The sequence below is a fragment of the Notothenia coriiceps genome, unplaced genomic scaffold (genome assembly GCF_000735185.1).
Source record: "Notothenia coriiceps isolate Sejong01 unplaced genomic scaffold, NC01 NC01_scaffold00037250, whole genome shotgun sequence".
Classification (NCBI taxonomy): Eukaryota; Metazoa; Chordata; class Actinopteri; order Perciformes; family Nototheniidae; genus Notothenia; species Notothenia coriiceps.
The window spans coordinates 4,426,725-4,440,969 of NW_011369951.1; positions in this window are offsets into that span (position 1 = coordinate 4,426,725).

Genomic DNA, 14,245 nt, shown 5'->3' on the forward strand with positions numbered 1-14,245 from the left:
GACGACTAATAGGGCTAACACAAGTGGGACCACCGGACACAAACGGAGGGGAGGGTAGTGGCACAGATCTAACCGTAGGGGGTAGTGGACACAGAAACAATCAGACACACCACATAAATCCACCGACACAGAACTCTCACCAGTCACACACACCCTCTAGGACCACGACGTCCGACCCGAGGTTGCACTTTTCCCGTCGTCGTCCTAAACTCCGACACACATTACAAAGAGAGATTTACGGGTGTGGGCGCCCGGCTATCAAAACCTAGCAAGACGGAGACGGTAGGAACGAACCAGCCCCTCGCGAGTTACCAGTGTCGAGTGTCTCAAAATCCCGACTTTAATTCACTAAAATAAAAAAAAGTATAAAGGTTCCCGTCATCTCCGCGACGAGCTATACCGGTTGTTAGTATTAGAGCTAATAAAAGCCCCAGTTATTAAATCTGAAAACTTTTGTAGGTAGAAAATAACATGAATTTTTGTTGTATGTTTTATTATTAACTTGAGAAATTGACAACTAATATGCAAGTCCCATTCAGGTTGACTTTTGGTTTTAATAGTTTTATTCTAATATGTTAAGTAAGATGTAAATTTAGTATAGTTTTTATATTTATGTGGTTATTTGGTTCTAGTTGGTTCCGTACAACCGTCACGTCCGACAGTGTTGGAAACTTTTTAGGGGGAATTGTATATCGGTATATTCTAATACCGTTTGGTAAGGTATTTGAGCTAATAAACCCAGTTATTACACTATAGTGCTAATAATTCCTTTACTTTTAATAGGTAAAATGAAAACTTTTGGCAAGTTAAATATAACTCTTTTTTTTTTGACACTTGTCACAAAAATTTTGGTCAACTAAATGGATTGAAATTCAATATTGTCGTTGACTTAAAAAGAAAATATTATTATTTATTTTTTGATTAGTATAACAACTAATGCAACAAAAGCCATTAGCAAAGTTTCCGGTATTAGCATTAACGCTAATTTTGTAATTAACTCGTCGGGATACAGTCCGTCATAGTCTTTATGGTCGGATAACCTGGATACTATGGTCCCACTAATTTTTCTCTTTGAAAAGTTTAGTTTCACCTATATCGTTACACAAAGGGAACGGACATGCGATCACAAGGGGGAACATGAGGTTTAGTGTGGACTGGGAAAAAATGGATATCGAGTATATCTGAAGGGAAATAGTTACATACTGGACTTAAATATACGACACACAATAGTACACACAAAACTATCCATTTAGGGTTTGACCGGGTAATCAACGTCTCCCACTTGTGTGCTCCCACTCCCTCTGGCGGAAGATTTGCTCCAAGACCCATAGACACTGGGACCTCCCTGCAATACTTCTTTAGTAGTTTCAGCCTCTAGACCTGGCTCTGCACTTGGACATCTTTTTTTTTTTTGTCATTCAAGGAGAGGAGGAGTGCATCGGGGGAATATGACAACCTCGAGGTTTGTCGCATGACATATAATCGGACAAATTTGTCATAGTTCCGAAGATTAAATTGCCAAAATCCTTCAATCCAAATCTTTAACCCCGGTTAGAGATTGGTTTTAAATTACTATCGCGTATGGGTCCGTTCGTTTACAATAAAATTTTATAAAGTTTATTTTTATTTACGAGCGATGTGGATTTACCGTTGTACCGTGTTATATAGTTATTTATTTTTGTACACTTGGTCTTTTTTCCGGGGTTTAATTCGTAGTATTTTACTATAGACTACAATGCTTCACTCCCTTTGTGAAAGAAAAAAAAGTACCGGCGGGATTAGTGTTAAAATACTAGTGTATAACCAAATATTGATCGGTTACCCTAGTTTACTTGTACATTGAACTTTCCATAACGAAACATAACTACTTTGGGGTGTTTGCATTAATAGTAGACCTGAGGCACGAGGCAGGATGGTAGAGTAGACTCTTTACCAAAAATCAAAGAGATTTTTTGCTTACATCCGAGGAGAAGTGCATTGTCTGTTTGGTCCAGCCTAGAAACTTTGTCCGCAAATAAGAACCTCTATTAGAACATCGAGAGGGGAGGAAGGCAAATGCGTCACTCTTTATGTGGTTGTTGTTTGTTGTATTACGTCATCGGTTTTTCTGTAATCGTATCAACACGGATTCTGTAGTTTGTAATGTTAATTTCTTTTAATCCTGCTACCGGCGGGTGTACTTTTGTTGTTATTGGAACAAACAGCTTAAAACCAACACTTCCTTCTAATAGAACTTAGGACTTTCAAAGAAAAAAAGACGACTATTCCGAATTAACGGTGCCTTCGATCGATGTACTTGTTGGTCAATCAAGGCCTCCCGTGGTTTGTTTGTGTTGTTTTGTTTTAGCCACGTTGGATATTTTTGTTTATTTTGATTTTGACAAATTGCTGGGAAGTTTATAAGTGTAATTTTATTTCAGTAAGGATAAATAACGTAAATTACATACTTTACTTAATTCAAATAAGAAGAATTTATTCCGTTGAAACAATCCAGTAAATGTTGGTGATGCAAGTGATCGATTAACGATTTGCGCGTCAAGCACGTCGATATCCCATCTATTTGTGATGACATCAAAAACGCTATCTTATCACAGGTTCGACGGAGCAACTAACATTTGTGGGCTTTGCTCCTTCAAGGTCGCCGTTTTTGCGTTTCTACGACTTTCTACGATTTTGCCCCTGTCCTTAGAGGCTATCCTTAACGACCAAGAGTTAGTTATCCTCTCTAGGGAAAGTGAGATGGTACACCTAGTTTAACCAACACAAACATGTGCCTTCTTCAATTTTTCTCAAAAAAAATTTTGGTTTATATGTCTCCCTCTTTAAGTATTACAATAACACAGTGTAGGAACAAAATATAAAAAGAATTGCAAGAATTCTCTCACATTAAACTGGTTCTGTACTCGACAGGATGGTATACACGGATTTATGGTATGTATCCGAAATTCATTACGATTCTTACACCGATTCGATTTGGTCGACATCGGGGGGATATCGGAGGAAAATCAAGACTCTTCTTGCCGGTGTCGATGTAAAGTCCTTTTTTCGTTACTTCGAAACCCATTGAAGTTCAAATCAGGTGGGAACACTGGGGCCCCCGCTCGAGTGGGTCAGGACACCTCACCGCACCCACGGTGATGTTGAAAAAAATCAAACACAGAATGAAAAAGTAAAGGGGAGGAGTCAGAACTGTGTGTTTCTGTTTCTTCGTTTTTAGTGGGGTAGCCCTTCTCCCTTCCCGTCCTAAGAAGTCGAAGGTTTCGCGATTGCTGTGTTACTTTTACTTCCAATTTTATAGTGGAAGTCGCGAGACGGACCGATGGGACGCAAAGCGATCGTTGTCCGTTCACCCGACGCACACGAACTGGAGGGGGGTCACACCGGGAGTTCGCGGTAGCGGACCGGCCCCACACTACACACACACCACACACACACACACAACACACACACAACACACACACACAACACACACACACACACACACACACACACTACACACACACACACACACACACACACACACACACACCACACACACGACACACACAACACACACACAGCACACACACTTCTCGACAAACACGCCACTCGTACACGGGTTCATACCCGGAAAATCAAAACCCGTCCGCCGCACGCAGTCCGTTCTCACTCATACACACAGCCTTACTCATAGACAACAAAACACACACACTCCCCTTACTTCAACACACCCCTGATGTGTTCAGCCACAACCAAACACACATCTCCACCACTTCCGAGGAGGGCCGGTCGCCGCTGTGCCCTACAGACACGTCTTGACGCGCGTCTAGGTGGGTTTTTTTACGTTGCCGAAGTATAAACGAACGCACAGTATCGAGACCTCCAATTGGTACAACTCTAGGAATCGAGTGTCGAAATATTTGTGGTGGTGTGTACAAACGAATGTGGCGCAAGGAGTCACTGAGTGGAGGTCGGTAAAAACCGGATTACTAGCACCAAAGGAGCCTCGTGTCCAGCTGTATGAATCACATTATGCACACTTTATAAAGGTGGGCGCACAGTTGGGAACCCCTTTTACCTATACAGACAAGTCGCACCGTCTTCATACGGCCATGGTTGACTGTCGTCGTCTCCAAGGTGCTACGGAGTCGAACGTCAACCTAAACGAAGTCTTTGAAACTGCGATCGTCAAGTTCGCTGACCTAATTCAAGGAGATTCCGATAATCCCTCAAATCAACGACCACCACCTCGGTCGGACTGTGGTATAGTGGCCCGCGAGTCCTGCCTTTTGGCTCGACTAACCGCGGTAGTCGACCAACTTCGTCCTACGTCAGGCGTCATACCAAACAAATTTTTACTTTTTATTTGTTAACCCTCCGGTCCAAACCTAAAAATCAAGGGGAACCTGTTCTACATCGTAGTATATCTATTGTATAGTGTGGGAATCTTAACCTAATTTATTTTTGGAAAATTTCCTTGTAAAGTGCGGGGGTTTTCACACAGGTAAAGAGTTCCTCCCTCAAAAGTCGTTACTGGGTAGGGACGGGACTTTGTGGAGGTAACCTGAGGGACCCAAAGTCAAGCACCTTTGTATCACTGTAGTGAGTTCACATTGGTGAGGCACGAGGGATACCGGGCTTTTCCGTATCGCGAGGTTGTGTAAGATTGTACTATTTCCCCCGACCTGTTGGCAGATTCACCAAATGCCGCGTTATTGTTGTCTCAGCTCGGTCAGATTGGTTAGTTTCATTCTGACCCGAGACCCAAAAGTCTTCTCCACTTTTCTCACCCGACGTCCGTGTCCGTCATTACTTCTTTTTATGGAAAGTTTCAAAACTTTCCGTAATTTCGTACCGCATGGTACAGGTGCATTCTCCGGTTTATGTTATCCCAATCCCCCAATCTTACTTCATCAATATTACCGGGAGAAGTCTCTAACTTGTAAAACATGTGTCAGTAGGGGGCCGAGGCTCCGGGTCAGACGGGGGTAAACTACAAATAAATGCAACTTTTTTCAGTCTAACAAGTCATATTTCACAGGTAGTGTTAATAGAGACGCTTCTACTGACACCCATTATTTACAAAACTGGACAGGAAGTATCGTGAATTTTTTTTGTAAACAACAGGGACATAACAACACATTTATTTTACGACACCCCGGTTATATTGAATGTGTTATAATATATATATATGAATAATTTGATCATTATAATTGGTAACCATATGTCGGAGGTATATATGTATATCAACAACCTAAGAAATTAACTATAGGAGTTTAAGGAATGTCAGAGGAGAGGACAGGAGGAGGGGGGCCTAAGTAAGTCTCTAACTTCCGGAAAAGTGTGGCTACGTTTACAGTCTTTTTCTGAAGACGACGCGGACGACGCTTTCGTAGGGTGTTGCAAGTAGGCCTCAATTTTATGCTACTTTTCTTTTCGCCCCTCGCCACCTCGGTGATGGCAGAGGTGTCCTTGGGTTCGGGGCACCTAATCGAAGGGTAAAATAACGGTCCACACACCTTTGTTGTTCTATGTTTCACTTCTTTCAGGTTGTAGTCTGGGTGACGAGTTTTCTTTAAAACATTGCCGACTTCCTGTTAAATAGTAGAGTTCACTAGTGCATTAACTAGTTAAGACTGAAAAAATGTAATGTATCTTACAATGCACGATGTGCGAGATAAAAGGGAACACAAGGCGTATCAAACACTTGTCATTTGGGTAGGGAGGGGGATGGGTCTCGAAGATGACCCGTCACAACACAAGGGGTGGGGTCCCCGTAGGGGGACGTTGCTCCATTACGTACCATACTGACATGACGGTCCGGTCAATCCTAAGTTTCGGTTCTTTGGTCATGGGGTTCTATTTGTTGAGGAAGTCGTTTATGTTTACAGACCGGCCTCTATACAGACGGGTGGACATGAGAAAAAGATGATTTAAAGAAAAGAAAGAATAGAAACACACCGTCGTCCCCCCCCCGTTTAAACAAAAGACAGCGGTCACTTTTACAAATAAATATCAAACTGTGCACCTTATAAAAGGGCGGTTCTTTTTTGCTTTCTCTTTAATATAAGTCGGAAAAGTGGTTTTTTTGTATAATTGAAATTTTGGGAGACCTCAATAAATCTTTTACAGTAGGACGACCTTATAGTAGAAATTGTTTTCGTATGTATTATATTACGGTTTACGTTGACACCCTTTTATGACTCCCTTCATGTTTAAATTTTTTTTTCACGACACGTTGTAAGCCTTCAATTAAACCTCACCCCCGCTTGTAAGTATAAGCTTGGGAGTATTATCTTGTACTTGTTATCTATTCTTCTGCACTACATAGTAAAAACTGCCTCACATTTGGTTCTTTTTTTGGGTTAGTTTTCAATTTTATTATAGACAAACAAAGTATAAGGTTTACAGTACGATGACAGGGAATGGGTTAGTGAGAGGAAACGTCCCGTTAATTTTTATTTAGGGATATCTCAATCGTGACATAAAATAAGTTTTCGGGTCTTAGTTAGTTTTCGAACGCGGGGCTCGAAAGTACATCGGTAGTGCAAAACTTTTGACCAAAATTAACACCGCCGCAGGACAGGAGGACTATGTCTAGTCTTCTTCGGCAATTAGTGACCGTCGATTTTTATCACTTCAACTTTCAGTACAAACTTAGGGGTATATTTTAGATTAAGTAAACGGGCTGTGAAGGGGGGATACGGTGGGTGAATCAATTAATATACACATTATAGGGACCTAGTTTACTCGCGAGGTTAATAACTTCGGTTCACCCCAAGGCCCAGGTTACTGGAAGGTCGGGGTCCCAAAACGTCCGTCTAGGCTTCGATATTTGGTTGCTCATGCCCCTAAATGTTTATCAGTTTTCCTTCTCCCGCCTAAACAAGGAATTGAGTGTCCCGTCGTACTTATGTATTAATCGTCCCCTTTGCCACCAAATTGTTTTCTCCTCACTTCACACTGGAGGGTTTTCGACATCGCCTGTAGTGGTTGCTTCGTATACCACATGTTTACGTTTACATGTTACTTATACAAAAGACTATACACCTTACTGGTTTCATTTTATGTCTCATTTCTTCGTATCAAACACACTGGTGATAGAAAGACAGTCGTCCCCTTTCACCTCCACCCTCCGGCCCTTTCTCCCCTACTTCAAACTTCGCCCTGGTCAAAGGAAGGATGCGCCTACAACCGAGACTGTCGGACGCGGTCATATCTTAACGTTTTGATCAAAGTTTTTTACTAAGAACAGTCCAATTAAATCAACTTAAAAGGTTAACGTCCACAGTGAGAATGAGAAATAATACAATAAAAAAAAGTAAGTATCAGAGATGAGAATACAATATATTTATGAAACAAAATCATAAAATAAAAATAAATAAGATTTTACCTCACGAAAAGTGTTTTCGTTATTAAGGGTCCTATTTATCATGAGACTAATATTATAAAGATGAATGTTTTGTTATAATCCTATTATAAATCGTATCGGATAGAGGAGCGATATGAGTACTGGTGTAAACAGATTGTTTATCAAAAGTGTTAGGAAAAGGACAGGGTTTCACTTTTTTTACATTTTTCACTATACCTACGTCTTAAACTTTAACACGGTTAAAGACGGGAAAGTGTAACGGAAGGTACACAGGGGTCGACTTCATGTTACATTCAATTTCCTGACAGAGACGACCGGAAACAACAGACAAGATGAGGGGTGAACACTTATATAATTAATGCCATTTAATAAATAGCAGTAACGGCGTCTCGTCGTTACATTCCCCCCCTTTTCTCCTAAATCGCACAGTACCCGGGATAGACAGTTTTGGCTTCCTTCAAGTCCTTGAGTTTCTAGAACGGACAATATAGATCCCTCCCCTGAGGCTATGGACAGAATAGATACCTCCCCTGAGGCTATGTACACACCAGATTCCTCCCTTGAGGCTATGGACCTAATATATCCCTCCCCGAGGCCATGGACCCAATATATCCCTCCCCTGATCACGGCGACGGCACCCAGCTCTGTCCTCCGACTCCTCCTTCAATTCTGTCACCCGGGCCTGCACTCCCTCCAAACTCGAGGTGCACGTTCCTCCGGCTTGTCTCTCGTCTCCTCCTGCTTGTCTCGCGTCTCCTGCTGCTTGTCTCTCGTCTCCTGCTGCTTGTCACTCGTCTCCTGCTGCTTGTCTCTCGTCTCCTCCTCTCGTCAATTTTACCTCCTCACTTGGTCGAATCCCACTTCTGACACCAATTGTGAGACTGACCGTTGAGCGGCCCGACCAAGCAAGGAGGCAGAGGCAGAACGTCCAAAAATATAACCCGACGTGGGCATTTATTAAAACATTACACACAGCCTCAATCCTGCTACTGCTGTTTCACGTGAGCCCAGCCTGCAGCCACCAGGATCTCACACACACTACCACTCTCAAGACACAGCACCTAAATACACACACAGACTAACAAGACACAGTGGATGGGGGAGCAATTAGAGACACAGGTGAGGGGAGGAGCAAACACAGGGCACCAGGTGAACACAATCGGATAATCAGCAGGAGGGAACACAGAGACGACCGGAAACAACAGACAAGATGAGGGGTGAATACTTATATAATTAATGCCATTTAATAAATAGCAGTAACGGCGTCTCGTCGTTAGAGACTCACAGAACACTGATGCTGCAGTTTGTCATACAGCAGGTGACACAAAGTGATCTGAAGGAGGAATCTTTTCTCTATATCAGTTAAAATAACCAGGGATGCAGGACAATGGTAGTTCAAGTGTTTACACTTCCAGCTCGAACAGCCATAGAGACATTCAAAGTGACAGTCAAACAGTCAGAATTTTCATCATATAGCTCCCCTTAGCCTTCCCTCCCTCCACATCTGTGTTCCCAGGAACCTCCCGTGAGCCATACCATCCGGGGGAAAAAAGGAAAAAAAGAAACAAACTGCCGTGTATGCAGAGAATACTGTCAAGCAAAACGCTAAACAAATTCTTTGCCTTTTCTCAGCTTGTGATCATTTAAAAGGAATTTTCCAGAGGCCAAGGCTAATATTAGCCCGTTCAAAATGAAGTTTCCATTCCACCCCGGCGATATTCTCACCGAGTGGAGGAACAGACCAGGCGAAGTCTCCGCTGTGTGATCAGATTGTCTCGGAATGGGCCGTTTGCATGCAGATACTCCAGTGTGTCAGAGTGCATGAGTGTACGAGTGCACAAGCCTGTGTGTGTGTGTGTGTGTGTGTGTGTGTGTGTGTGTGTGTGTGTGTGTTTCTGGAGAACACAGGTATATCACTGAGTCAGTGCTCACATGCTGTTTCAGCTAATGTTGGCTGCTTTGGTGCAGGACTGAGGGCTGAGCAGCACTGATTGTTTTATTGCACTGCAGCTTCCACACTGATTTGCAGAGCCTGAGAGTATCAATGTGAGAATGTTGTGAGCATTAGATGCAGAACTGATGCTTTCAAAACATGTACTCGGGTTACACTTAATAGCCTGGCAGGGAAAGGTATTAATAATGTAAACACCAGAAATCCATCCATCCATCCATCTTCTCCCGCTTATCCGTGGTCGGGTCGCGGAGGTAGCAGTTCCAGAAATCCAACATGAGAAATAGTTTTTCAAATGGCAGGAAATCTGGGAAAAAGGTAAAGGCGTCCTATTTCTAGAGAAATGTCAAGGAGATCTTGAGCATGCTGAGGGTTGGGTTTAACTAGGACAAACACACATGGAGCCTCAGTGGGTTAAAGCAATCAAGTCTCAGAAGTCCTTGGACAAGCAATTTACTCTACAAAGCAGAGTACAGTGAAACAGATCAATGCTACTTCCTTCTCTTTAATGGTATCCACTCCACTCATGGCAGGTGGTGGTCGAACTTAATGTCACATAGTGATACTGTTTGAGTGAACAGAACATGAAAATCCAGCTGGGAAAGTGAGATTACCTCATTTAAAATGTAGCACAAATACACTTGTCAAGACTTTTTTCTGTATAACATTGGAGTCTTTATTTATTTCTTAATATTTGAAGGAATACATTTTTGGAAATAATCTCGTTATCTTTAGATGAACATACACCACGCTCATGTCTGTATGATAAATATAAAGCTTCTGTCAACGGCCAGTTAGCTTAGCATTAGGAATCAAAGAAAGAAGGATACCTCTAGCCTGTGCAAAGGTTGAAAAATCTGCCAAATAGCCAGGCAATAGTTCACTTATAACTTACATGCTATTCCATAAAAGAAACATGGTTTGAATAGGACATTGCTGTTGTTGCTTTTCTGTACTTATGCTAAGCTAAGCTAACCAGCTGCTGGCTTCAGCTTCAAATGTATAAAACAGACAATGAGTGGTAATGATTTTCTCATCTAACTCTCAGCAAGAAAGTTTACTTTACCAAATGGTTAAACTATTCTTCTAGGGGATGTGGTGGTAAGCAAAAGTTAAGGTTGACCAAATAAATCTTAAATAAAAAAAAAAACATTTCTAAAGAATCCCTCATTTCTGTTTAGGCATTACAATGTTTTTATCTAGAACTACTTACAATGAGCAACTACTATGTGATTTAATTGAAAGGTCAGAAAAAAAGATGGTAAGTGGACCTTGGGTTGAGACCATCAGCAAAGACTTTGGCACTCAAAACCAGTTGATAAAACACAATATACTCTTTCAAATCACCACATAATGCTCAACAGAACAAGAATCTTGACTGAACAACATTAAAAGTCAAATCAATAATCAAAGTCGAGGTCTTAACTTTTTTTGTTTAACTATTGTCATACTGATATGTGCACACTGTGAAGTCCACTGAGACAAATGTAACATGTGTTATATTGGGCTATATAAATAAACATTGATTGATAGATGAACAAAAAGTGATCATTCCAAAGACACAAAAAAGGCCTGACCTACGACTTTTAAATGAGCCACCTGATAAGAAATGGAGGCCATCACTGATACCACTCACAATCTGTTCAGCTCTACAAGCTCACACTCACTAAACACACATGGGACAGCGCGAGACACTTGTTTGACAAGTTAAACTAATCCTATCAGGATGTTTGTTCCCATCAAGAGCACTTTCTATCACCTTCTTCAACACAAAAGTTGACATGGGGTTAACCATTAGAGATGACCCGTTGTAAGAGCTTCAACAGAGGAAGCATAGGTCACTTAGAAGGAGGAAAAAAGGGGGGGAAATGGGAAGCTAATCATTTAAAATGACAAAGAGTAAATATGTTTATTCAAAATATAGGAGTGTTTATCTCCCAGTGGGCTCTAAAAAAAGAACAAAGACATTTCTCAAATTCCTTGCATATGACAGCAAAGTGATATGGATACACCCATCATTCCATCATACTATTTGGTATGTTTCATGGAAATAGAAACTAGTGAAATCTATTGAGCACATATTTTGCCACAAAGTGCCAAAAATGGCAATGTCTGTCACAGTGTTGGTTAAGCAACCACTTTATGTAACAAGTGTCCATCTGAGGTATGTAAACAAATATTGGATGGATTGCAATTCATGTTTGTACAGACCATGATGTCATGAAGTCCTTACTTTTCCAATAACACCATCAGCAACTTAGATGTATTACTTATCCTGTGAAATATTCCCATCTTCTACATGGATTGGCACAATGTGCGGTACAGACATTCAAGAAATGGCTACGATATAACAAATTCTAAGGACTACAAAGTGGTTAATTCCCATTTCCCATGGGTTAAATTGGAACAACTTTGGGGAACTCTTGACTTATCCTCTAGCAACCATGAACAGGTCAAAGTTTTCCCTTATCCTGAGATGTATCTGAACCATAATTGGTGGATTGGTACAACATGAAATCCACATCAGCCTTAGCTGTGCTTTTTGTGATAACTAACACATGTCAGCATGCTAACATGGTTAACTCAGATGTCACCATACTAAATATTACCTGTTAACACCAACATGTTAACATTATTTTTGTGAGCATGCTAGCAAGCTGATGTTAGCATTTAGCTCAAAGCATCACTGAGTCTAAGAACAGTCCTGTTAGCGTGGTTGTAGAATTGCCATGAGCAAGACTAAAGGTCAGTAGAAATGTACAAAAGTTAATGGCAATTAAGAATTGTTGGACTTTAGTGTTGGAGTGATGGACAGCCATCTCCAGAGCCATGCTTCAAACATGGGTACATTCATGCAGACAGACCTATCTGAATACAGCCAGATAGATATACAGCTTCCTTTTCTTTTTTTCACTCCAAAATATAAATGTTAAATAAATACAATACAATAAAATGTATTTATTTTACAATGCTGGTGAGTGTTTTGTGTCATGTAACATATGCCATTACTTTCTCTGAATATCGACTGACAGAACATAAGTCTTTATAGTAATAAGAACAGACATCAGAGTTGAAAATATACAGTAGAATTTGACTTTTCAAGACAGAAGGATTGACAATATTTGGATAATTTTTTCCACTTAAAACAAATGTTTTGATTTGGAAGCTTCTGTCCATTGCGACAAATAAAAAGTGCATTCAAAATGCAGTGAAAGTCTAAATGCAGCCAATTTAAAAGCAATTTACCCATGTAAACCACTCTGGTGTTTCTTCCTAGTCTATCAAAAATCTATTTCTGTCTATATCAAGACACACACACACACACACGCACACGCACACACGCAAGCACACTGGTCTTTTGCACAGTAGCTCCGCTCCTCATCGTTTTGTCTCGCAGTCCCACAAGATGAGTGCATACTTTCCAGTTTCCCACAAAGACAAAATACCAAACAAGCGACAGAAAAAAAAAGCAGCTTCTGTCTTCCATAAATATAGTGCGAGACAATGACAGACTGTTTATTCATAGCTCCTTAGCTGCTGTTGTGACAGTGGGTTCGGTGAGGGGGAACTGGAGGTAGAGTGGGGAAGCTGACCCTCTGGACCCTCTAGCCTGGAGCTTGGCAGAGGGCCACAGGGAGAGTGTGTCCTTGCGAGGACCAGTCGTCTGGGGTCCTATACGCCATCACTGCTGCCTGACATCTGGGGCTGTCTAGCTGGGCTGAGGCTGAATGCATGCTGGGTATTCCAGCACACAGGCACACTGCACATATCGGGGTCAGGGGTTGATTCACTTTCAATTTCCTTAAGGGAGCGTGTTTTCTGAAAGCCTAAAATGCACTTAAAAGCTCTCTTATTCCATTTCGAAAACACTTCTGAGAATAATGGTTGTGTCATTAGACCTGTTACCGGCAGGTATAGTTTGCATTTGTAATTGGGTGAGGTAAACACATAGACACACACAGAGGATTATTGTGTTTCCCATAACAACAAAGGAGCAGATGACTCAGGTACCAGGAAGTGGTTAATCTCACTGAGGAGAGGGTTGGAGATCCCAAGTTGTGTGTATTAAACACTAGCTGCAGAAGTATGAAGATGCACAGTAAAACATCTACTCAAGAGCGCCATAACTGGGATTTTGAAATCAATACCAACTCAACCAATAGTTGTTTACTGTTGTTGATCCTATAGAAAAGTCAAAGGGTCATCAAACTCTATAGGCTTTATCATTTGGGGACAATAAATGCATTTACATTTGTTTGAAGTCTATGTAAGGTTGTTGAGATATTTTAGTCTGGAGACTTGCCACTAGTGTAGCTAAAAATGCTGGTATGAGCTTTTAATATTCCCACTATGTGTAACTTTACTCAGTGAAGTTTTATCCCAAAAATGTACACTGACTTCATCAAACTCTTCATACTCTCTGGTGATACAGTTTAATTGCACCCATTGTTCGAAAATAAATAACACCCATTGGATGAAAAAAAATGTTTTAAGTTACAATACATAGGCCTGTCACGATAATTAATTGTGTTGGACGATACATTTTCCTGGAAATAATTGCGATAAACGATAATATTGTCGGCACCATTTTAGACCACTGACATAATGATAATATATAATAATAATAATAATAATAATAATAATAATAGGAAAACAGAGCTCCCTTGTGGCCAAAACACACAATTGCATTTGTGAAAATGCAGCAGTAAAAAATGTTTTTTAAAATAAAGTAAGTCGGGATGGTGGGGGCTCTCCATCTCCAGCTGCCGTGTTTGGTCCCAGCTGGGAAAACGGAATGGGGTGGTTGTGTTTCAGGTGCAGTTTAAGGTTGGTCGTATTGCTAGCTTTTGTTGCTACCTTTTTAAAACGAATGCGACATACCGCCCGGCTCATTCAAGTCCGTAGGTTCGCCTTGTGGATCCAAAATATTCCCACACCGGGGA